Here is a 23,604-nt window from a genome sequence, read left to right as displayed (position 1 = left end):
CTGCCCTCCACAATACGCTGACATCTATATCTTCAATTTGGATTCAGTGTTGCCTGTGACCTTTCCTTTCATAAAGTAGTCCATTTTTTGCCTATTTGATCATAGATCCATTTTAGTTTTCTCTTATTCCCTTTGAAATGAGGAACTTCAATTATGAAGATAGATTGGATAAATTGGGACTCTTTTCCTTGACGAGAAGGCTAAGAGGAGATTTGATAGAGGTATTCAAAATCATGAGCGACTGTGACACCTAAGCTCCCCGATATCAGATCTGGGGATACCCCAAAGATAGGCTGGGGACTCCCTCTTGGAACTTTGCAAGTAAGAGTTTATGCAGTAATTGTCCAGAAGCACTAACTTCCCCTGGGCAATTACGCTGCACTGGGTACCAGCCAAAAATGTGATTTAAGTTTCTAACTTCGGATGGTTCTGCTCGGGTTACAGCAATAGTTACGCTGAAAAAAGTTAGAAGAATTAAAAACCTCTTCTAACTTCTGGTTAACCATTGTAAACATAATGATCGATTTCAACCCGCCCCCCCCCCCCCCCCCCTTCCACAAGGGAGTCCCCCCCGCCAGACCTCTCTCCTCCCATGGGAAAAGCCCACATCCCTGACTACCGCCCCCCCTGTTTTCCCCACCAGCCCGACCCACGCCTGACCCAACCCATGTACCCAACACCCTTCTATCCCCCTTGACCTGCTCCCCTCACCCCTCCGACCTCCGACTCCATCCTCTCCCTTACCCCCTGACCTCTGACACCTTCACCTTATCCGCTGACCTCTGACCTTCCCCCTGCCCACCCTGCCAAATTCTACCCTCAACCCACACCCGCCAACCTCTGGAACCTAGACTGCCCCACCACACCCAACCTCCCCTCACAACTCCTGAACTCCGACCCTCCCTCCTCCCCCCCCTCCAACCTCCCCACATCCCATAAATCTATTTACAGGATGTGGGTGTCGCTGGCTAGGCCAGTATTTATCACCCTTGAGAAGGTGGTGGTGAGCTGCCTTCTTGAACCACTGCAGTCCATGTGGAGTAGGTACACCCACAGTGCTGTTAGGGAGGGAGTTCCTGGATTTTGACCCTACAACAGTGAAGGAACGACGATATATTTCCAAGTCAGGATGATAGTGACTTGAAGGGAAACTTCCAGGTGATGGTGTTCCATCTCTTTCCGATGCTGGTCAGAACGTAAGGCCGGAAGGGTCTGGATAGAGCAGGTAGGGAGAAACTGTTCCCACCTATGAAAGGATTGGGAATGAGAGGACACAGACTGAAAGTTATGGAGAAAAGAAGCAAAAGCGACACGAGGAAATATATTTTCACGCAGTGAGTGTTTAGGGTCTGGAATACACGACCTGCAAGTGTGGTGGCAGCAGGACCAATTAAGCCATTCAATTAGGAGTTTGATTGTTACGGGGAAAGGAAGAATGCATTGGATTATCGGGAGCAGGCAGGAGAATAGGAGGAGGTGATTTCCTCCTATGGAAAGCCAGTGCAGACACAACAGGCTGAATGGCCTCATTCTGTGCTGTAACAATTATGTGGTTCTGTGGTTCTGTGAAATTGGTGCATTCCTTGAGTGGGTGTAGAAGAAAACCGCAGTTTACCACCAACAGTGACATTAGCCCTCAACGTTACAAACAACATTGTGGAATAACTTTTTTCATATGGTCTATGCCTATTAATCGGCTTATTCATATGTCTCTGTAAATTGCAGCTGTTTTATCCATCTTATATTTGTCTGTTCCATGTTCCAGAAACTTGAGGGCCGTTGGGCTAAATTCTCTGAAGTGCTGTGGTCCCTGCAACCTCCTCCCACCTCTCCCTCACTGTCCACAATCCTGACAGTTGTTCTCTACACCGGACAATTCAATGTTCAATGTTTGGAACAGGGTTAATTACTTTAAGATGAGACTTCGCTCTCTATCTCGGAAGGAAGAGCCACATCAGAGAGCATCTGAAGTCCCAGCAGTGCCAGGTGGACATCGTGGGGTGATTCTCCCAAAAAAGTTTGAAGTGCTGCATTCGCGGGAAAACTGGTGTAAATCACGATTATTTTTTCAGTGGGAGTTCACACTCGAATCTCCCACACTCTCTGCACTGCAGACGTCACAATTGTGAATATCATTAAAATCTTGGGGGCAGGGGGGGTGAGGGGTCTATTCACACCAGAGTCTGACAGTTCCGGAACTCTGCACATGCGCAGTGGTCCCTGTTCATCAGCCTCCCGTTTGCTGGCCAGCTTGATCGCTAGTCAGCCCGGGACCCCCGCTGTGCTGTCCCCCAGCTCCCCCCACAGCTTGATCGTGGGCCCCCCATCCATTCCCAGGCCAGCCCCGACTCCCCCTCCCATCCCGGAGTGCCCTAATCTCCAAACCCCCAGCAGTGACAACCCCCCACCCTGGCAGACCCCACAGGAGGCAGACCTCCCCCCAGGAGGCAGACCTCCCCCCAGGAGGCAGACCTCCCCCCAGGAGGCAGACCCTCTCTCCACGGGAGGCAGACTCCCCCTCTTCAAAAAAATCTCGTAACATTCAGCCCAATAATTAGCCTAGCTTTAGATATTTTATCCTGGCACTCAATCCACATAAGCACAATTGCGTGAGGGAGAGAAAATGATTTAAACTTCAGTGAGCCATATAAATAAATGTTGGTGATTGTACTAGTCATCTGCAGTCAGTGTTACTTTACCTTGAGTTCCCCAAGATGTAGGACAGGGCCCAACATGACTGTGACAGTAACCATGACAACCCCCATCATGATCATCCTGGCGACCAACACTCTCGACCTCTCTCTAGTTCACACATGAAGCCTGGGCACATAGACTAGCTCTGAAAGGTGAGCTCTCACCCACAGAAATGTATGTCGACTGCTGTCGGTGCAGGTAGCAGATAGGAACCGATGATTTATGGGGAATTGGATAAGCTTTCGGGATTTTCAAAAGGCCACAGTCAGCTTTAAGCTGTCTTGAGGTCCAGAGATGCCTTTTACGGCATAGAGTCCAAGAAGCTCCTCTCCTCAAACCCCAGGCAGGAAGATCCACCCATGGCTGGAGTAAAAAGACCAGATGAAATCCCAGCGATTCTGCCCCAACTTCCTGCCACAGGCAACTGATCCACCTGCTCTCTACCTTGGATCACATCCAGAATTTCAGGACCTTAGTCCTGTCATATAATGTGATATCATATCTGGCATCAGTTCTGATGCTGAAGATAAACTAGAATATACAAAATGATAACCATGCCAGGTTTAAAGTATTCAAGGCAATAAACCTAAAAGGAATATTAAACTCAGAATTGATTGTTTCCTGGTGTGCAAGCTGTCCTTCAATGTATGTTGGTGTACCATGTATTCCTCAGCTGCTGTATGATTAAAGGTCTGTCAAATTGCCTGCGATTTTCTGTCCTGCAGACAGTAGCATTGTACTGAATCAGTGTAATAGAACTGTAATTTTCTCATTGCACAATAACCATAAGTTTTAGGAAGATGAAAGGCTGCTGTTAGATAATGAAACTTTGGCTGCAAAAGGGGAAAGCTGTGCATTATAAGTACTTCACCAGTGAAGCATAAAATTGTTTTGCTTTCGTAATTCTGCATTAAGTTATTTAAAGAAAAAACATAAAATGCCTCTCACAATTTCAGCATGTCCCAAGGCACTTTACAGCCAATTTAGTATTTTGTGAGTGCAGTAATTGCTGCAACGCATGAGCCTTCAAGGACTGCAGCACAGATTGACACCAGAGCTCAAAGGGTTAAAACACGAGGGTGCATAAATTCGGCTCACATTCATTTCAACTTAGAAGGCACAGGGGCCTTCCAAAATGATAAAAGGATTCAATGGATACAGAGAAATTGTTGTCTTTTTCTATACATTCATGGGACATGGGAGTCACTGGCTGGCCAGCATTTATTGCCCATCCCTAGTTCTTGGAGAACAGTTGAGAGTCAGCCACATTGCTGTGGCTCTGGAGTCACATGCAGGCCAAGACAGCAGATTTCCTTCCCTAAAGGACATTCATGAACTAGATTGTTTTTTCCATTAATTGACAAATGTTTCATGGTCATCAGTAGATTCATAATCCCAGATATTTTTTATTGAATTCAAATTCCACCATCTGCCATGGCGGGATTCAAACCCGGCTCCGCGGAACATTAGCTGAGTTTCTGGATTAATAGTCTAGCAATAATACCACTAGGCCATCGCCTCATGTGAGGACATTCAGAGCAAGAGAATCTAAACTTAAAATTAGAGCCAAGCTGTTCCATACTGTAATCAGAGAACATTTTCCCTCATGAAGGTGAGGGGAAATCTGGAACCCACTGGTTTAAATTTTCAAAGTTTAGGTTTTTTTTCAATTCTTTCACAGGACATGGACATTTCTGGCTAAACTAGCATTTATTGCCCATCCCTAATTATCCTTGAGAAAGTGGTGATGAGCTACCTTCTGCAGTCCAAGTAGTGTAGATACACTCACAGTGCTGTTAGGGAGGGAATTCCAGGATTTTGATTCAGTGACAGTGAAGGAATGGTGATATCTTTCCATGTCAAGATGCCTGGAGCAGAACCTCCAAGTGGTCATGTTCCCATGTGTCCCATGCCCTGGGATGGTAGTGGTTGTGGATTTGGAAGGTGCTGTCTAAGGAGGCTTAGTGCTTAGTAGACGGTACAAACAGCTGCCACGGTACACCAGTGTTGGAAGGAGTGAATGTTAAAGGTGGGGATGGGGATCAAGAAGACTGTTTTTCCTGGACAGTGGTGAGCTTCTTGAGTGTTGTTGGAGCTGCACTCATCCAGGCAAGTGGAGAGTATTCCATCACACTCCTGAATAGTGCCTTGTAGATAGTGAACAGGTTTATGGTGATCAGGAGGTGAGTTACTCACTGCAGAATTCCCAGCTTTTGACTTGTTCTCGTAGCCATACTGGCTAATGGCAACTCCCAGGATGTTGACAGTGGTGGATTCAGTGATGGTAATACCATTGAATGTCAAGAGGAGATGGTTGAATTCTCATTTCATTCACTCACTCCTATTTCTCATCTACCTGTTGACCTTTGATGCCCCAACATTGGAAAATGCAAATTCAGGTTACATTTATATGCTGACAACACCAAAAATGACTTCACCGCCACCTCTACGGACCCCTCCATTGCCTGATTTGTCATGCTAATTGTCTGATATCCAGTATTGCATGAGCAGAAAGTTCCTTTCACCAAGTTTTGGGAGGACCAGAGCCATTGCCTTTGGTTCCGAGCCACTGGCTTCCTCCCTCTTCTGACAACATTTACGACTGAGTCAAACCATTGACAACCTCATTGATCCACTGGAGCAAGCTGAGAGGGGTGATTGAAAAGCAGCAGTGCTGGTAAGAGATTAATTGAATTGTTTATTTATTTAATTAGTCAGCTAGTGTGTGTATTTTTTTGGCCTTTACTTTAACAGCAGTTTTTCAAGTTTAAAGTGAAAACTAGAAGTGGGCAGCAAAGGAGTCTGGGAAGGGTTTTTATTTTAACTTTAAAAGTCAGTTACCTGGGAGGTTCCCCCTCATTGATCCACTGGAGCAAGCTGAGAGGGGTGATTGAAAAGCAGCAGTGCTGGTAAGAGATTAATTGGATTAATTGAATTGTTTATTTATTTAATTAGTCAGCTAGTGTGTGTATTTTTTTGGCCTTTACTTTAACAGCAGTTTTTCAAGTTTAAAGTGAAAACTAGAAGTGGGCAGCAAAGGAGTCTGGGAAGGGTTTTTTAAGCACGTGAAGTATAAAAGGTAGGCTGCAGTATACAGCGGGCAGCGTCGGGAGCGGGCAGTGGAGTGTGTGGGAAGCAGAGTGTGAGCTATAAGACTTTGGCTCACAGGGCTTGAGTGTGTGGGAAGCAGAGTGTGAGCTATAAGACTTTGGCTCACAGGGCTTGAGTGTGTGGGAAGCAGAGTGTGAGCTATAAGACTTTGGCTCACAGGGCTTGAGTGTGTGGGAAGCAGAGTGTGAGCTATAAGACTTTGGCTCACAGGGCTTAGGCAGAAAGGGCGAGCAGGGGTGAGTTGAATTCATTTTTGCACTTTCTACCTGGTACTGGCAAAGTATCTAGAGGGGATGGGTGTGCAGGCAGTGCAATGTTCCTCTTGCACTATGTTTGAGGTGAGGGACGACGACAGTGTCCCTACTGATTACACCTGTGGGAAGTGCACCCATCTGCAGCTCCTCCAAAACCGTGTTAGGGAACTGGAGCTGGAGTTGGATGAACTTAGGATCATCAGGGACGCAGAGATGGCCATAGACACAAGCTTTAGGAATACAGTTACTCCGAGGATTGAAAACAGATGGGTGACGGTGAGAGGGGCTGGGAGGAAGCAGTTCGTGCAGGGATCCCCGGTGGTCGTTCCCCTTAGCAACAAGTATTCCGCTTTGGATACGGTTGAGGGGGATGACATACCAGTGGGGAGCCGCAGTGAGAGGATCTCCAGCACTGTGTCCGTCTCTGTGGCTCGGGAGGGAAAGGGGGAGAGCGGGAGGGCGATAGTTATTGGGGACTCGTTAGTTAGAGGGATAGATAGGAGGTTCTGTGGCAGCAAAAGAGACTCACGGATGGTATGTTGCCTACCGGATGCCAAGGTCCGTGATGTCTCAGACCGTGTTTTCCAGATTCTGAAGGGGGAGGGGAAACAGTCACAAGTCGTGGTGCACATTGGTACCAATGACATAGGTAAGAGAAGGGACGGGGATTTAAAGCAGGAATTTCTGGAGCTGGGCTGGAAGCTGAGAGCCAAGACGAAACATGTGGTCATCTCTGGTACGTTGCCGGTACCACGTGATAGCGAGTTGAGGAACAGGGAGAGAGTGCAGTTAAATATGTGGTTGCAGGGATGGTGTAGGAGGGAGGGTTTCAGATACGTGGATAATTGGAACACGTTCTGGGGAAGGTGGGACCTGTACAAACAGGACGGGGTGCACCTGAACCAGAGGGGCACCAATATCCTCGGAGGGAAATTTGTTACGGCTCTTCAGGGGGGTTTAAACTAATTTGTCTGGGGAGTGGGAAAGGGAGTTGTAGTCCAGAAGTCAGTGAGGGTGGTGAGGTATTGGGGAAGGTATCAGGGTCAAGGGTGGGTACTGGTAGACAGGAAGGTGGGTTGAAGTGTGTCTACTTCAATGCAAGGAGCATCCGGAACAAGGTAGATGAACTTGGGGCGTGGTTTGGTACTTGGGACTACGATGTTGTGGCCATTACGGAGACGTGGGTAGAACAAGGACAGGAATGGTTGTTGGACGTTCCGGGGTATAGATGTTTCACTAAGTGTAGGGAAGCTGGTAAAAGAGGTGGAGGAGTGGCATTGTTAATCAAGGATAGTTTAACGGCTGCGGAAAGGCACTTCGTGGGGGATCTGCACACTGAGGTAATATGGGCTGAAGTTAGAAATAGGAAAGGAGCGGTCACGTTGCTAGGAGTTTACTATAGGCCCCCAAATAGTAATAGAGATGTGGAGGAAGAAATTGCTAAGCAGATTATGGATATGTGTGGGGGTCACAGGGTAGTTGTCATGGGGGACTTTAACTTTCCAAATATTGATTGGAACCTTTGTAGGTCAAATAGTTTGGATGGGGCAGTTTTTGTGCAGTGTGTGCGGGAGGGTTTCCTGACACAATATGTGGATGGGCCGACTAGAGGTGAGGCCACATTGGATTTGGTACTGGGAAATGAACCGGGCCAAGTGTTAGATTTGGTTGTGGGAGAGCAATTTGGAGATAGTGACCACAATTCGGTGTCTTTTGTTATTGCAATGGAGAGGGATAGGGCCGTACGGCAGGGCAAGGTTTACAATTGGGGGAGGGGTAATTATGATGCGATTAGGCAAGAATTAGGGGGCATAAGTTGGGAACAGAAACTGTCAGAGAAAGGAACTAATGAAAAGTGGAATTTTTTCAAGGAACAAATACTGGATGTCCTTGATAGGTATGTTCCTGTCAGGCAGGGAGGAAATGGCCGAGTGAGGGAACCATGGTTCACAAAAGAGGTGGAATGTCTTGTGAAAAGGAAGAGGGAAGCTTATGTCGGGATGAGGAAACAAGGTTCAGATGGCTCGATTGAGGGTTACAAGTTAGCAAGGAATGAGCTGAAAAAGGGGCTTAGGAGAGCTAGGAGGGGACATGAGAAGTCCTTGGCGGGTCGGATCAAGGAAAACCCCAAGGCTTTTTACTCTTATGTGAGGAATAAAAGAATGACCAGGGTGAGGTTAGGGCCGGTCAAGGACAGTAGTGGGAACTTGTGTATGGAGTCAGTAGAGATAGGCGAGGTGATGAATGAATACTTTTCTTCAGTGTTCACCAAGGAGAGGGGCCATGTTTTTGAGGAAGAGAAGGTGTTACAGGCTAATAGGCTGGAGGAAATAGATGTTCGGAGGGAGGATGTCTTGGCAGTTTTGAATAAACTGAAGGTCGATAAGTCCCCTGGGCCTGATGAAATGTATCCTAGGATTCTTTGGGAGGCAAGGGATGAGATTGCAGAGCCTTTGGCGTTGATCTTTGGGTCCTCGCTGTCCACGGGGATGGTGCCAGAGGACTGGAGAATGGCGAATGTTGTTCCTCTGTTTAAGAAAGGGAATAGAAATGACCCTGGTAATTATAGACCGGTTAGTCTGACTTCGGTGGTTGGTAAATTGATGGAAAGGGTCCTTAGGGATGGGATTTACGACCATTTAGAAAGATGCGGATTAATCCGAGATAGTCAGCACGGATTCGTGAAGGGCAAGTCGTGCCTCACAAATTTGATAGAATTTTTTGAGGAGGTAACTAAGTGTGTTGATGAAGGTAGGGCAGTTGATGTCATATACATGGATTTTAGTAAGGCGTTTGATAAGGTCCCCCATGGTCGGCTTATGATGAAAGTGAGGAGGTGTGGGATAGAGGGAAAGTTGGCCGATTGGATAGGCAACTGGCTGTCTGACCGAAGACAGAGGGTGGTGGTCGATGGAAAATTTTCGGATTGGAGGCAGGTTGCTAGCGGTGTGCCGCAGGGATCAGTGCTTGGTCCTCTGCTCTTTGTGATTTTTATTAATGACTTAGAGGAGGGGGCTGAAGGGTGGATCAGTAAATTTGCTGATGACGCCAAGATTGGTGGAGTAGTGGATGAGGTGGAGGGCTGTTGTAGGCTGCAAAGAGACATAGATAGGATGCAAAGCTGGGCTGAAAAATGGCAAATGGAGTTTAACCCTGATAAATGTGAGGTGATTCATTTTGGTAGGACTAATTTAAATGTGGATTACAGGGTCAAAGGTAGGGTTCTGAAGACTGTGGAGGAACAGAGAGATCTTGGGGTCCATATCCACAGATCTCTAAAGGTTGCCACTCAAGTGGATAGAGCTGTGAAGAAGGCCTGTAGTGTGTTAGCTTTTATTAACAGGGGGTTGGAGTTTAAGAGCCGTGGGGTTATGCTGCAACTGTACAGGACCTTGGTGAGACCACATTTGGAATATTGTGTGCAGTTCTGGTCACCTCACTATAGGAAGGATGTGGAAGCGCTGGAAGGAGTGCAGAGGAGATTTACCAGGATGCTGCCTGGTTTGGAGGGTAGGTCATATGAGGAAAGGTTGAGGGAGCTAGGGCTATTCTCTCTGGAGCGGAGGAGGCTGAGGGGAGACTTAATAGAGGTGTATAAAATGATGAAGGGGATAGATAGAGTGAACGTTCAAAGACTATTTCCTCGGGTGGATGGAGCTATTACAAGGGGGCATAACTATAGGGTTCGTGGTGGGAGATACAGGACGGATATCAGAGGTAGGTTCTTTACGCAGAGAGTGGTTGGGGTGTGGAATGGACTGCCTGCAGTGATAGTGGAGTCAGACACTTTAGAAACATTTAAGCGGTTATTGGATAGGCACATGGAGCACACCAGGATGATAGGGAGTGGGATAGCTTGATCTTGGTTTCAGATAAAGCTCGGCACAACATCGTGGGCCGAAGGGCCTGTTCTGTGCTGTACTGTTCTATGTTCTATGTTCTATGTAACCTTAGCATCCTATTTGACCCTGAGGTGAAATTCCAATCCAAGTTTGCTCCATTGTCAAGACAATCTTCTTCCACCTCTATACCATCACCTGTCGCAATCCCTGCCTTAGCCAACCTGCTGCTCATAACCTCATACGTGGACCAGGATTTTGTGGATTTGGGCTGACTCTGGAGGTCTATAATAATGACAACTGTGACTCGGATACATAAACATCCCCTTCCCCCTGTTTCTGGTAGATCCCATTTTTGCCAGCAGGGAAAGGAGGAGGGATGTGAGTCACACAGTTGGGAAACTGAAATCAACAGGGACTTCTGAAATTAGTGTTGAGTTCAAACAGCCCACATTTTTTCTGTTTCAAGGGCATTAACCTGCTGTATAGGAGCCATGAATGTATGGAGGAGGCATAAATACTTGTGAAATGTGGATGGATAAGGTCTGTTTAAGTGCCATGTTCTGAAATTATTTAAAACTCCAGCCCTTTCAGAATGAGTGGGGAAAAAACAGGCTGCTTATGTCAGATTGAATGAAAAAGAAGACACCTGTTGCTGAACTGCATTGATTGACACGTCACCTAGTGTAGCATTGGGAAAAAATTGCTGTTTGGTTTTGCAATTTCAGTGGACTTCATTATTAACGTTTACCAAGGATAAAAGTCAATAATGAAGTATTACAGGTGTTTGTGGTGGATGGCCAGGTTAGAGGAGGGTTCACTTCATATTTTGATTGACAGTTTTAAGAGCCTATTAAAGGATTAGAAAGTGATTACTGAATACAAGTTTGTTTGTTTTTACAATAGATTAACCACTTGAGATTTAAAATCTTTGAATGGATATCATGAATGAGAGTTTTTCAGTATCAAATGTGAATGATTGAGAATTCCCTTGGATATTTAGAAGTTTGTTTTTCTACATTCCAGATAGTTCTTGCGACCCAAACCAGGAAACAAACGCAGGTCTCTGGTGCTGTGAGGCAGCAGTGCTAACCATTGTGCCACCGTGCCTTCTCATATTTAGTCGCGTTCATTTAATTTCCAGTCCTGATCTGGCCAAGTGTGAAGGAAAATCAGTTTGTCTCCACTGGACATTGCATATATCTCCAGTATATTTGTTACATCTGCACTTTGAATGCCATTAAATGGAATTTCGCCAATGACCCAGCAGGCAAATGCAGGATGCAGTGTGGCACTGAGCCACACATCAGGTGCCTAAATTTGGTTCCTGATCTACGGTGAGCTTTTAAATCTTAACTGGGGCAGTGATAAAGCTTCTCCCCTGTCCCCGATCTAAGTCGTGGAAAAATAATTAACCGGGATTCCCACTCCTGACTGCTATACTCCAGTGACACCTGCTGGAATATATGTGTCTGGATAGTGAGGAAGGGGGAGGGGTAGGAATGGATACAACTGTGACACAGCCCCATTTTCCCCGGCACACCTCCCAACCCACCCAATGGTGAGAGTTACTAGATAGGCACATGAATCACCTTCATCAGCTCTTGTGGAATGATGCCCCAGCAAGAATCATCACATTCAGGAGAAGAGACTGCAATGATGTAAAACAAAAGTCATCATTCAATTTTTGCGAACGTAAGTTTTTCACGCATGAAACTTCGGAACAGCTGTAGGATGTTCAGCAAGTCAACCCTGTTCTGTCATTCAGTTAAATCCTGGCTGATCTGTACCTCAACTCCCTTTACCCTTGCATTTGCTTCATGTCCCTCAATACCCATTACCAAAAATCTATTAATCGCAATCCTTGAAAATTTCAATTGACCGCACCCTTTTGTTGGAGCAAATTCCAGATTTCCACTACTGCTTGGGTGAATAAGTGCTTCCAGATTTTACTCCTAAATGGCCTGCCTCTAATTTTGAGATTGGACTGTCTTGTTTTCGATTACACCACTGGACAGAATAGTTTCTCAGTGGGCCTGGTATAATTCTACCTAATCTGTGCTACGTTCCTTCATCTCCAATTTTCTTTTTCCTAGTTTTAGTCCCCAAAACTGGACTCAGTATTCCAGATGAGGTCAGCCACAGTTACATACAATTGAAGCATCACTTCTTCACTTTTGAACTCCTTAAACGTAGAAATTAGGAGCAGGAGTAGGCCCTTTGGCCCTTCAAGTCTGTTCAAAAAGAGCATGGCTGATCTCACTGTGGTCTGAACTCCACTTTCCTGTCCTCTCCCCACAACCTTCGACCCCATGTCTATCAAAAATCCATCGAACTCTACCTTGAATAAATTCAATGACTCAGCCTCCATGCATTCTGAGGAAGAGAATTCCACAGACTAACAACACTCTGACAGAAAAACAATTTCTCCTCATCTCCATTCTAAAAGCGAGACCCCTTATTTTCAAACTGTGTCCTCTGAGTTCTAGTCTCCCCCACATCCTCTTGGCTTCCACCCTATCAAATTCCCTCAGGATCTTATATGTTTCAATGAAATCCCCTCTTATTCTTCTAAACTGAAATGGATATGGGCCCAATCTGTTCAACCTTTCATCTCAGGAATGAGTAAGTGAACCTTCTCTGAACTGCTTCGATTTAATTCCTTTTCAAGTAAGGAGACCAGAACTGTACATAAGGTTCCAGACGTGGCTGCCCAAGGTTCTGTGCAACTACAGTACAATTTTCCTTCTCTTATACTTCATTCCCCTTGCAATAAACACCAACATTCCATGTGCCTTCCGAGTCACTTATTGCACCCGCATACTAACTTTTTGTGATCCATGTACCAGAAAACTGAGATCTCTCCATAACACCAAATTCAGCAATTTCTTCTTATTTAAATAGTGCACAGCTTTTTTATTCTGCCTGCCAAAGTGGACAAGTTCATATTTTTCCACATTATACTCCATCTGCCCAATTGTTGCCCACTCAGCTAACCTGTCTATATCCTTTTGCAGATCCTCTACATCTTCTTGACAACATACTTTCCTAGCTATCTTGGTATCATCAGCAAATTTAGCTGCCATATATTTGGTCCCTTCATCCAAGTCATTAATATAGATTGTAAACAGTTGAAGATCCAGCACTGATCCCTGTGGCACTCCGTAAGTTACAGCTTTCCAACTCATAAAACATCCATGTATCCCTACTTTCTGCTGACTAACCAATCCTTTAACTGTGCTAATATATTACCCACTACACCATGTGCCTAATGTAGTAATCTTTGATGTGGCAACTTATCAAATGACTTCTGGAAATCCAAGTACATTTCATCCACAGGTTCCCCTTAATCTGCCTTGCTTGTTTCCTCAAAAACTCTAATAAAGTACAATTTCCATTTTACAAAGCTATGTTGGCTCTACCTGATCCCATTATGATTTTCTAAGTATCCCACTATAACCACTATAACCTCCTTATGAAGAGAATTGTTCAATTTCCTATCTCAGATGTTAGGCTAACTCACCGTGGTTTCCTGTTTTCTGTCTCCCTTCTTTCTTGAATGAAGGTTTTACATTAGCCATTCTGCAATCCTCAGTGACCCTTCTAGAAGATTATAACCAATGCATCTACTATTTCTGCAGTCCCCTTGTTTAAGACCCTCTGACGCAGGCCATGTGATCCTGGGGCCTTGTCAGCCTTTCGACATAATTGTTTCCCAACACCTTCTCCCTGGTGATTGTTTTAAGTTCCTCCTTCCCATTCTAAGTCTGCAGACAGATAATACCTGTTCAACATCTTCACCATTTCCTTGTTTTCCATTATTACCGCCCCAGACTCACTCTCTAGAGGACCAACACAAGTATTAGTTACTCTTTTCCTATATGAACACTTGTCGAAATTCTTACAATCAGGTTTTATATTACAAGCTAACTGCCTCTCATAGTCTTCTTATTCCATCTTTTATTCATTCATTGCTGGTTCTTAAAACCTGGCCAATACTCTGATCTATCACTAATCTATGTAGATTTACACAGTACTGTTTTCATTTTGATAGTATCCTTAACTTCCCTATTTAGCCACAGATGATGCATCCTTGTCAAATAGTCTTTTATTCTCACTGGGATAATACGTCACTGAGGAAAATGCCAAACTTCCATTAAATCTTTTGGTTATCTTTGTACCTGTACACAAGTTTTGGTGATTACCTTGCTACCTAAATTCCATCGCCCATCCTCAGCTCCTAGCTTCTCACAATTAGGAATCATTCTAATTTGTCTTTCCCACATCCAACACCCACATTAAACTCCATTTGCTATAGTTTTATTCACTCACATTGTCTATGCAACTTCCCCATCCACACAGTTTATGGTGGCCTTAAACTTATAGAACATAGAACATAGAACATTACAGCACAGAACAGGCCCTTCGGCCCACGATGTTGTGCCGACCTTCATCTGAAACCAAGATCAAGCTATCCCACTCCCTACCATCCTGGTGTGCTCCATGTGCCTATCCAATAACCGCTTAAATGTTCCTAAAGTGTCTGACTCCACTATCACTGCAGGCAGTCCATTCCACACCCCAACCACTCTCTGCGTGAAGAACCTACCTCTGATATCCGTCCTATATCTCCCACCATGAACCCTATAGTTATGCCCCCTTGTAATAGCTCCATCCACCCGAGAAAATAGTCTTTGAACGTTCACTCGATCTATCCCCTTCATCATTTTATAAACCTCTATTAAGTCTCCCCTCAATCTCCTCCGCTCCAGAGAGAACAGCCCCAGCTCCCTCAACCTTTCCTCATAAGACCGACACTCCAAACCAGGCAGCATCCTGGTAAATCTCCTCTGCACTCTTTCCAGCGCTTCCACATCCTTCTTATAGTGAGGTGACCAGAACTGCACGCAATATTCCAAATGCGGTCTCACCAAGGTCCTGTACAGTTGCAGCATAACCCCACGGCTCTTAAACTCCAACCCCCTGTTAATAAAAGCTAACACACTATATGCCTTCTTCACAGCTCTATCCACTTGAGTGGCAACCTTTAGAGATCTGTGGATATGGACCCCAAGATCTCTCTGTTCCTCCACAGTCTTCAGAACCCTACCTTTGACCCTGTAATCCACATTTAAATTAGTCCTACCAAAATGAATCACCTCACATTTATCAGGGTTAAACTCCATTTGCCATTTTTCAGCCCAGCTTTGCATCCTATCTATGTCTCTTTGCAGCCTACAACAGCCCTCCACCTCATCCACTACTCCACCAATCTTGGTGTCATCAGCAAATTTACTGATCCACCCTTCAGCCCCCTCCTCTAAGTCATTAATAAAAATCACAAAGAGCAGAGGACCAAGCACCGATCCCTGCGGCACACCGCTAGCAACCTGCCTCCAGTCCGAAAATTTTCCATCCACCACCACCCTCTGTCTTCGATCAGATAGCCAGTTACCTATCCAATCGGCCAACTTTCCCTCTATCCCACACCTCCTTACTTTCATCATAAGCCGACCATGGGGGACCTTATCAAACGCCTTACTAAAATCCATGTATATGACATCAACCGCCCTACCTTCATCAACACACCTAGTTACCTCCTCAAAAAATTCTATCAAATTTGTGAGGCACGATTTGCCCTTCACAAATCCGTGCTGACTATCCCGGATTAATCCGTATCTTTCTAAATGGTCGTAAATCCCATCCCTAAGGACCTTTTCCATCAATTTACCAACCACCGAAGTCAGACTAACCGGTCTATAATTACCAGGGTCATTTCTATTCCCTTTCTTAAACAGAGGAACAACATTTGCCACTCTCCAGTCCTCTGGCACCATCCCCGTGGACAGCGAGGACCCAAAGATCAAAGCCAAAGGCTCTGCAATCTCATCCCTCGCCTCCCAAAGAATCCTAGGATACATTTCATCAGGCCCAGGGGACTTATCGACCTTCAGTTTATTCAAAACTGCCAATACATCCTCCCTCCGAACATCTATTTCCTCCAGCCTATTAGCCTGTAACACCTTCTCTTCCTGAAAAACATGGCCCCTCTCCTTGGTGAACACTGAAGAAAAGTATTCATTCATCACCTCGCCTATCTCTACTGATTCCATACACAAGTTCCCACCACTGTCCTTGACCGGCCCTAACCTCACCCTGGTCATTCTTTTATTCCTCACATAAGAGTAAAAAGCCTTGGGGATTTCCTTGATCCGACCCGCCAAGGACTTCTCATGTCCCCTCCTAGCTCTCCTCAGCCCCTTTTTCAGCTCATTCCTTGCTAACTTGTAACCCTCAATCGAGCCATCTGAACCTTGTTTCCTCATCCCTACATAAGCTTCCCTCTTCCTTTTCACAAGACATTCCACCTCTTTTGTGAACCACGGTTCCCTCACTCGGCCATTTCCTCCCTGCCTGACAGGGACATACCTATCAAGGACACCCAGTATTTGTTCCTTGAAAAAGTTCCACTTTTCATCAGTGCCTTTCCCTGACAGTTTCTGTTCCCATCTTATGCCCCCTAATTCTTGCCTAATCGCATCATAATTACCTCTCCCCCAATTGTAAGCCTTGCCCTGCCGTCCGGCCCTATCCCTCTCCATTGCTCAGCATCTTATTTTAATTCCTAAAATTACTTTGCCTTGGCTTCCAAGATCCTTTCTCCCTCTGGGCTATTATGTTTCAGTGTCCAGGCCTGAAAATACTAAAACAAAATGATTGGAAGGTTGACCGTAAGTGGAGATTTATAAAAGAAAATGAATGCAGTCCTATTTAGGAGTATACATTTCTGGTAGAAACTTCTCATTCAAACATCGAGTATTTACTTCACTTTCTGAAACACTTCTACACTCTCCAGTTAGAAATAGTCCCCAGACAATCTAAGCAGAATGCAGAGTCACCGCAGCCAGCATACACCTACATCAAAATGCTTCAGTGCCCTGTGGGGATTGATGCAGGATTTAGTTTGAACATATAAACTACACACAAAAAGGAATTTGTTTAAATAAACATGGGAGGTAAAATGGAGGCGGGCAGGGGTGGGGGGGAGGGGGGGGGGGTCAGTAAGTAACATCAAAGTATCCACAGCCTCTTCTAGGAATGTCCTTAAATCTGCCATTTCACATCATGATAAAAATTATTATTTACAAAAGATATTTTCATTTTTTTGAAACATGAAGTTATGCATGCGTTTTTTTACAGACAGCACATTCATGAGGCTAGTCATGCTCCAGCCTGGACTGGTGTAAACGTTGAGACCGTGCCTCTCTTCAGGCTTTATCTGTGGCTGACCATGCGGACATTTCTCCCTCTCCAGACTCACCATGGAGAAAGGCAGTATTTCAGTGCATTGTTCACAGTGGCCACTCATTAACCCTGTCGAGTTCTGCCAGAGCAGGGGTTTCTGATCTGAATCTATTGATTAGCTGTTAACAATGCAATAATCCACCCAATGCCCCCTCCCCTCTCCTCCCATCACCTCCCCAGCCCAGCTAGAGTTGGCTGTCAGATAGACTGCACATGATAGCAGGCATTGTATAGATACAGAGACACAAGGGGTTGGAGGGAGAACATAAGAAGGTATATATATTAACACAGGAAATTCCTCTTGAGACGATGGCAGCTTTTATCCGTGACAAAGGCCAGAACCTTCCATTAAAGTGGCCACACAGTGCTTATGCGGCTAAAATTCATTTTAGTTCTGAAACTATGCATTGCAAATCATGAATTGTTTTAGCACCAAAAAGACTGATGTATGTTTGCATTATGGGCTGCTTGTGCTTGGCCGAGTAAATGTTATTGGCATGACTATTTATGTTTTTAATGCCTGCTCATCATTCTTATAAGTCTGACCAGGACAACTATTATTATTCAGCACCTCCTTTAGACTCTGATAGCGCAGGGAAGCTTAAGTGTGAGATTGTTGTCTATTTTCCCATTGCAAATACCATTGCAAATTTTTGATTTTTGTGACAGGGATTTTGTAGGAATAATAATGATTCCTCAAATGCAATCTACCTCTACCCTAATGACATCTCATATGAGCAATACCAACCTACAGTATTTCCATGGCCCATTCATCCAGTGTATACTCTGTAGAGAACCAATGAAGCCTATAGTAACAATGACAAGTGCGGAAAAACTTTAAAAAGCAGCCATAATTTTCTTAAATAAACTGTTTTTATTACAGCCCTAAGAAAAGTGTTAATCATTCAGACCTTTACAATAGCAATGGCAGAAACTACAAACATTTGACACCTCTTTATCTTGTGTAAATAAACATTGTGCAGTTGATGAAATAGTTCTAAGTGAAAGAACTGTCGATCAAGCAATATTTTGTCTTCAGTGCAGCTGTTTCAACAGATTAATGGATGTCTGGGCTCTCCGCCAAGAAAAGATTGCATGATCATCCATTTTGTGTGCTTTATAAATGCTCTCACCATACCTTGAACCTTTTGCAGGGCATGTAATGAAGGCAGCACAAAAAAATAAAAGCATGAAGGCCTCAAAAAGCTGATGCTTAAAGTTAAAGAGCTGTGGCCACATAATGGTCATTCCATTTTTAGGGACAAAAATATTGGAACCTAGTGAACTCAAAATGGTTCAATTAAATTTTCAGCTTTTGCAGAGACTGTGTGGGAAGGAAGAAATGACAGCCAATGAAGAAAGGCCAGATAACACAATGTGAAAGCACAAAATGGAATCTGGGAGCAAATGGCTGAGTGTCATGTGCCCCTAACCTCACTCCCTGTGGCTGGCAAAATAAATATTCTGCTTCATGGGTTTTATAAGGAAGCTGGCTCTCCAGAGTAGCCTTCCTCAAGAAGGCAATGTATAATCTTACCCACTCTTTCATTGCTTACCCATGATGGTAGTGGTAACATTGCAAGCTAGAGGCAAACCAGCCTTATGTTGGTAGTTGGCCACAGATGACCTTGCTGAAAATATCAAAGCTCTACCCTACTGACGCACAGCAACCTGATCAGTTGTCCTCTTGGATCACTGGCAGTTTGCTGTGCCAACATCCACAGAATGGTCAGGGTTCAATATTTCCATTTCCCTTCTGTACTATCTCAATTGTATAATCATTTATCGAGGTGAAAAAACAAAATTGTGTTACGGAACTTAAAAACGGTCACCAAACTGTTAATAAAGACTTTTGGAAAATTGTCTGATTAGATATTGTAAAGTTGGATAGAAAGAGTTCCTACACCAATGGAAATTCCCTTGGTCACATTTCAAATGAATGAAATGAGCAAGTACATTAGAAATACCATTGTGTTGTGAGTTCTTCAACTCATTTATTATGTCTTAAATCTGGGGCCCCAGTGAGGCTTGAATATTAACAGAGCACAAGTATTCAGCTCACTAAAATTGGAAGATTGCTGAACTTTAGGATTTTACACTTCCCTTGGAATGGACATTTTAAGGATGCACTTTCACAGATTTCATTAGTGAAAATAAAAGATATTTACAAATAAGAATAGTACAGCAGCCTCACGGCTGTAGCTTGCTCCCAACATGTCTCTTTTCCTAAGGAGGCTTTCTCACTGTGGGGCGATTCCATACTCTGAGTCCCGATTGGTCACACAGGCCATGTGACCCTTACTCTGCTGTGTTGACCTTAAAGGGACAATCACAACAGTCACCTTAATGTTCAGAAAGAAGTCATGGCAGTGCCTGCTCTCCTGATTCAGCACAACTGTTGCCCCAATACCCACTCTCCCAATTCACAGGGACACTGATTCACTACCCTAAGAAAAAGATGGCTACTCATGTTGTACCAGAAGAGTCAACTGTTATTTCTTAATTTTCACTTTTGGGTCTTGCACTACATTAAAATCTTCCCGCACTCGAAAGTTGTTATCTGCAACAAGCTGCATCAATTCAAGGAGTCCTGTGCAGAGCATTGAGCTATCACTTCCCAGTCAACCCCTATCCTCCTTCCACACCGCAATCGTTGGTTGACTAGGGTGACCATTCTAAGTGAGGTGTAAAGGCGATCTCATTCTCTGTTTGCTGTGTTGCTTTGGCCTGCAAACACTGCTAGGCTGAAGATAAGGGAAAACTTGGTCTGAATAAGTAGCACACTGTGCCAAATCAATCAGCATTATGGTTATTTCCAGCTTCATTACGGTTTGAGCTGACAAAATGCTATTCCACCTATCTGTGATCGGACATGTGAATGTCAGAAATGTGCTGTAGGTTGTGCAAGCAAATTAGACAAGAATCAAGGTGGGTTTATCTGCAAGTATTTATAGTGTTCCATTGTTATTTCAGGTTTCTATGTAAATAAGGTATTTCTCCAACCTTCTGCAGGAACTTCACAATCATCACAGAATGGTCGGAATCTGCTTACGTTACGGAATTCTGAATATCCCATCGAAAGCAATTTCTAGATATAAACGCAAATAGGCCCTGTTTAAATTGTGATTGTGGATTGAAAGTGACTGTGCATGTGCAAAATAGATGCAGGTGTGGTTACTGCAAGGCCATATTTGTGAATTTTTCAGTCTTGGCCAGGATCTTCCTGAATATCTCGAGAGTTTCTTGTCGGCAGCGTGGGAATCAAATTGCTGGCGAGCATGAGTGAAATGAGTGGCCACTTCCAAGTGGCAGAGGCATTCCAAGCTTTGCCAGCAATCCATTGTCTGATGTTTTCGTAAGCAGCAACTCGTGATTGCTTTTTGCAAACGGAGGCAAGTTCTGGTGCCTCTGATGCAACTCTCATCACTTAATTACAATACAGGGCTGCTTTAATTACAAGGTCATAGAATCATAGAAGCCCTACAGTGCAGAAGGAGGCCGTTTGGCCCATCGAGTCTGTATCAACCACAATCCCACCCAAGCCCTATCCCCATAACCCCACATATTTACACTATTAATCTCCTTGACACTAAGGGGCACTTTAGCATGGCCAATCCACCTAACACACACATCTTTGGAGTGTGGGAGGAAACCGGTGCACGTGGAGGAAACCCACGCAGACACGGGGAGAATATGCAAACTCCATACAGACAGTGACCCAGACCGGGAATCAAACCCGGGTCCCAGGTGCTGTGAGGCAGCAGTGCTACCATTGTGCCACCGTGCTGCCCATGACCAGAGTTTGAAAAAATGTAGCAGGTTGTGCAACAAGAATCTCTGTTTGCAGGTTGAGACTGTGGTTAAGAAGGCGTATGGTGTATTGGCCTTCATCAATCGGGGAATTGAGTTTAGGAGTCGTGAGATAATGTTGCAGCTATATAAGACCCTGGTCAGACCACACTTGGAGTACTGCGCTCAGTTCTGGTCGCCTCATTACAGGAAGGATGTGGAAGCTGTAGAAAGGGTGCAGAGGAGATTTACAAGGATGTTGCCTGGGTTGGGGAGCATGCCTTATGAGGATAGGTTGAGTGAGCTCGGCCTTCTCTCCTTGGAGAGACGAAGGATGAGGGGTGAACTGATAGAGGTGTATAAGATGTTGAGAAGTATTGATCGAGTGGATAGTCAGAGGCTTTTTCCCAGGGCTGAAATGGTTGCCACAAGAGGATACAGGTTTAAGGTGCTGGGGAGTAGGTACAGAGGAGATGTCAGGGGTAAGTTTTTCACTCAGAGGGTGGTGGGTGCGTGGAATGGGCTGCCAGCAACGGTGGTGGAGGTGGATTCAATAGGGTCTTTTAAGAGACTTTTAGATAAGTACATGGAACTTAGTAAGATAGAGGGTTATAGGTAAGCCTAGTAATCGCTAAGGTAGGGACATGTTCAGCACAACTTTGTGGGCTGAAGGGCCTGTATTGTGCTGTAGTTTTTCTATGTTTCTATGAATCATGGATAAGTTGTGAAAAACACTGAAATCACATGACCATATCAATTTCTTTGTCTTGGATCAGGGTCAGGTGTGTATCCTCTAGTTTTCCGCACTATCAGTTTCACTGTAGGTGTTCAGCGCATCACATCCAGCACTCATGTTCTGTAAAAAAATTATAAATTCAATTGATCTGAGAAGAATTTTATTGAAGTCATATAAACGCAGGGTGATGGACATACTCCATAGCTCACCAGAGTGTGACCCCTTGGCTGCCTCATAAATTAAATAGACATCTTCAGGGCTCAATGGAAAAGCCATTCACAAATTCATTTTTAAAGTAACACAGAAGAACAACCAAAATGATCACCTGGAGCACAGCAAGGGCTGAGAACATACAGCCAATGTACATCTGTGGAATCACCTTCCAATTTCAGTGCTTTTTCACAGGATTTCTTTCTCTGGGGCAGCATTTACCCAGTAAAAATGACAGTATAAGAGGAGGGCCTGGGAAACTTCATCCTTTGAATGATTCCTTCAGGAATGCAAAGGCAAGAGAGCATTCGGGGAAGAGGTGAGAACCATGAAAGTAATAAATATTTTGAATCATTATTTCCTCTAAGCATTCAACAGGAAAAAAAACAAAAAAAGTGCATTTCTCAACCAGAGAAAGCTGAAGCAAAATTAAAATTGATAAATCAATATAAAAAAGAGACCATTGACAGGTTAAAAGGTCTAAAACAAGGATATATGTGGCATTATTCCCAAAGTGCTGAGAAAGACTAGGGACAGATTTGTGAGACATTGAGAGTCAGCACCGGGGATTCAACTGAGGAGATTAATTTAAAACAGACAAATGTAGTGTCTTTATTCTAAAACACACATGAGCAACTACAGTACTCTTCGTCTCATTCCAATTCAATGTAAAGTGATGGAATTCATTATCGGGAATAAACTTGAGGCTCATTTGTACAATAATAATCAACTTAACAGTCAGAAGGGCTCCTAAAATGGAGATACCACATGAAAGGCCATCGGTTAAGCTTAAAAGTTTCGGTGAGCCAGGCAGATCTTGAGAAGATAATAAATTGGGTAAAGGACAGAAAACAACAGATACTTGTTGGAGAAGTTTTGGAAAGTAATGAATAGATTGCCCCAGGGATTAGTGTTGGGGTCTCCACTGTTTCTAATTTATGTCAATGTCTTAGAACTCATTGTAAATAAGTCAAATTTGCTGACCATATCAAACTAGGAAGAGCAGCAGAATTAAAAGCAGCTGCTTACAAATCAAAGAATGAGTTCAACAAACTATATACAGACAAAGCAATGAGATGACATTTAATGCAATCAAGTGCAGTGCTGCTCAGAGAAAGGGAAAATAGATGGCACACGTTCTCCACGAAGGGGGCTGAAATAGCTATGGATGAAACTAAATAGAGTAAGAGTTTTAACAACACCAGGTTAAAACTCTTACTGTGTTTACCCCAGTCCAATGCCGGCATCTCCACATCATGAAACTAAATAGGCCTAGGAATCTGAGAGAATTTGACTTGCCCAATAAATACAAAGCAGCAATAAACAAAGCCAACAAAAATGCGAAGTAACATAGTCAAAACAGTAGCCTAGCAATGAGAAAGTTGTGACTAAACTGTACAGTTTGCTGATCAGACTGCATTTTAACTATTGTGTCTAGTTTAAGAAGGGAGAGGTTTTTAAATGCTGGAGGCGGTAAGAGAAGATCAAGAGGATCAGCCCCTTGGAAAAGCTTTACCTTTCCAATCATTAAAGAAGGTGCCTGTGATGTGATCTTCTAAAGGATATGCAGAAGGTTCAGACTATGGAAAGAAACATCTAAAATATTACTTCAAATTAAACTGGGAGAGTGGGATAAGGGAACACAAATATTGATAAAAGGTAAATT

This window comes from Mustelus asterias, chromosome 5 (assembly GCF_964213995.1).
Source record: "Mustelus asterias chromosome 5, sMusAst1.hap1.1, whole genome shotgun sequence".
Taxonomy (NCBI): domain Eukaryota; kingdom Metazoa; phylum Chordata; class Chondrichthyes; order Carcharhiniformes; family Triakidae; genus Mustelus; species Mustelus asterias.
This window is presented reverse-complemented; position numbering follows the sequence as displayed.